The sequence below is a fragment of the Hypomesus nipponensis genome, chromosome 1, assembly GCF_054491055.1.
Source record: "Hypomesus nipponensis isolate SF chromosome 1, ASM5449105v1, whole genome shotgun sequence".
NCBI classification, from domain to species: domain Eukaryota; kingdom Metazoa; phylum Chordata; class Actinopteri; order Osmeriformes; family Osmeridae; genus Hypomesus; species Hypomesus nipponensis.
Genome location: NC_140361.1, coordinates 19,955,001 through 19,957,500, shown reverse-complemented (window position 1 = coordinate 19,957,500; position 2,500 = coordinate 19,955,001). Strand labels below are relative to the sequence as shown.

At 48.0% G+C, this 2,500-nt stretch overlaps 5 non-coding genes across 5 annotated transcripts; all 5 read right to left on the bottom strand.

The window, feature by feature from the left end:
• Positions 1 to 331: 331 nt before the first annotated feature.
• Positions 332 to 403, bottom strand: trnap-cgg (transfer RNA proline (anticodon CGG)). Its single transcript has one exon. It is a non-coding gene; the product is annotated as a tRNA-Pro (tRNA).
• A 263-nt stretch (positions 404 to 666) lies between these two features.
• On the bottom strand, positions 667 to 738 carry trnap-ugg (transfer RNA proline (anticodon UGG)). The gene has a single exon. It is a non-coding gene; the product is annotated as a tRNA-Pro (tRNA).
• Positions 739 to 1,012: 274 nt separating this feature from the next.
• Positions 1,013 to 1,084, bottom strand: trnap-cgg (transfer RNA proline (anticodon CGG)). The gene has a single exon. It is a non-coding gene; the product is annotated as a tRNA-Pro (tRNA).
• Positions 1,085 to 1,692: 608 nt separating this feature from the next.
• On the bottom strand, positions 1,693 to 1,764 carry trnap-ugg (transfer RNA proline (anticodon UGG)). The gene has a single exon. It is a non-coding gene; the product is annotated as a tRNA-Pro (tRNA).
• A 619-nt stretch (positions 1,765 to 2,383) lies between these two features.
• Positions 2,384 to 2,455, bottom strand: trnap-ugg (transfer RNA proline (anticodon UGG)). The gene has a single exon. It is a non-coding gene; the product is annotated as a tRNA-Pro (tRNA).
• Positions 2,456 to 2,500: the final 45 nt, after the last annotated feature.

Here is a 2,500-nt window from a genome sequence, read left to right as displayed (position 1 = left end):
TTTGAACCCCGGACCCCTCGCACCCAAAGCAAAATCATACCCCTAGGCCAACGAGCCACAATTTGGTCCCCGTTTTGGTTCATCGATTTGTTTTCACATAACATGCTTAGACAAAAGCTCCATGCACCCTTAGTGAGAATCATACCACGAGACCAACGAGCCACGTTTCTGTCAGTGTTCCGGTTGACTGTTTGTTTTCACATAACATTCGTCGACAAGAAGAGAAACTCCCCCAGCAAATCACCCCAAACCACGTTGGGTAAAGGACTCATCTGGGATTTGAACAGGAGCCCTCGTTACCAGGTACCTTCCTTTGTCAACGTACTCTAAAGGGCTCGTCCGGGATTTGAACCCGGGACCTCTCGCACCCGAAGCGAGAATCATACCCCTAGACCAACGAGCCACAATTTGGTGGCAGTTTTGGTTGATCGATTTGTTTTCAAATAACATGCTTAGCCAAAAGCTCCATGCACCCTTAGGACGAATCATACCACGAGACCAACGAGCCACGTTTCTGTCAGTGTTTTGGTTGACTGTTTGTTTTCACATAACATGCTCGGACAAAAGGAGAAACATGACCCCAAACCACGTTGGGTAAAGGACTCATCTGGGATTTGAACAGGAGCCCTCGTCACCAGGTACCTTCCTTTGTCAATGTACTCTAAAGGGCTCGTCCGGGATTTGAACCCCGGACCCCTCGCACCCAAAGCGAGAATCATACCCCTAGACCAACGAGCCACAATTTGGTCCCCGTTTTGGTTCATCGATTTGTTTTGACATAACATGCTTAGACAAAAGCTCCATGCACCCTTAGTGAGAATCATACCACGAGACCAACGAGCCACGTTTCTGTCAGTGTTTCGGTTGACTGTTTGTTTTCACATAACATGCGTCGACAAGAAGAGAAACTCCCCCAGCAAATCACCCCAAACCACGTTGGGTAAAGGACTCATCTGGGATTTGAACAGGAGCCCTCGTTACCAGGTACCTTCCTTTGTCAACGTACTCTAAAGGGCTAGTCCAGGATTTGAACCCGGGACCTCTCGCACCCGAAGCGAGAATCATACCCCTAGACCAACGAGCCACAATTTGGTGGCAGTTTTGGTTGATCGATTTGTTTTCAAATAACATGCTTAGCCAAAAGCTCCATGCACCCTTAGCGAGAATCATACCACGAGACCAACGAGCCACGTTTCTGTCAGTGTTTTGGTTGACTGTTTGTTTTCACATAACATGCTCAGACAAAAGGAGAAACATGACCCCAAACCACGTTGGGTAAAGGACTCATCTGGGATTTGAACAGGAGCCCTCGTCACCAGGTACCTTCCTTTGTCAACGTACTCTAAAGGGCTCGTCCGGGATTTGAACCCGGGACCTCTCGCACCCAAAGCGAGAATCATACCCCTAGACCACAAGCCACACTTTGGTGCCAGTTTTGGTTGATCTATTTGTTTTCACATAACATGCTTAGACAAAAGCTCCATGCACCCTTAGTGAGAATCATACCACGAGACCAACGAGCCACGTTTCTGTCAGTGTTTCGGTTGACTGTTTGTTTTCACATAACATGCGTCGACAAGAAGAGAAACTCCCCCAGCAAATCACCCCAAACCACGTTGGGTAAAGGACTCATCTGGGATTTGAACAGGAGCCCTCATTACCAGGTACCTTCCTTTGTCAACGTACTCTAAAGGGCTCGTCCGGGATTTGAACCCGGGACCTTTCGCACCCAAAGCGAGAATCATACCCCTAGACCAACGAGCCACACTTTAGTGCCAGTTTTGGTTGATCTATTTGTTTTCACATAACATGCTTAGACAAAAGCTCCATGCACCCTTAGTGAGAATCATACCACGAGACCAACGAGCCACGTTTCTGTCAGTGTTTCGGTTGACTGTTTGTTTTCACATAACATGCGTCGACAAGAAGAGAAACTCCCCCAGCAAATCCCCCCAAACCACGTTGGGTAAAGGACTCATCTGGGATTTGAACGTGAGCCCTCGTCACCAGGTACCTTCCTCTGTCAAAGTTCTCTAAAAGGCTCGTACGGGATTTGAACCCGGGACCTCTCGCACCCAAAGCGAGAATCATACCCCTAGACCACAAGCCACACTTTGGTGCCAGTTTTGGTTGATCTATTTGTTTTCACATAACATGCTTAGACAAAAGCTCCATGCACCCTTAGTGAGAATCATACCACGAGACCAACGAGCCACGTTTCTGTCAGTGTTTCGGTTGATTGTTTGTTTTCACATAACATGCGTCGACAAGAAGAGAAACTCCCCCAGCAAATCACCCCAAACCACGTTGGGTAAAGGACTCATCTGGGATTTGAACAGGAGCCCTCATTACCAGGTACCTTCCTTTGTCAACGTACTCTAAAGGGCTCGTCCGGGATTTGAACCCGGGACCTCTCGCACCCAAAGCGAGAATCATACCCCTAGACCAACGAGCCACACTTTAGTGCCAGTTTTGGTTGATCTATTTGTTTTCACATAAC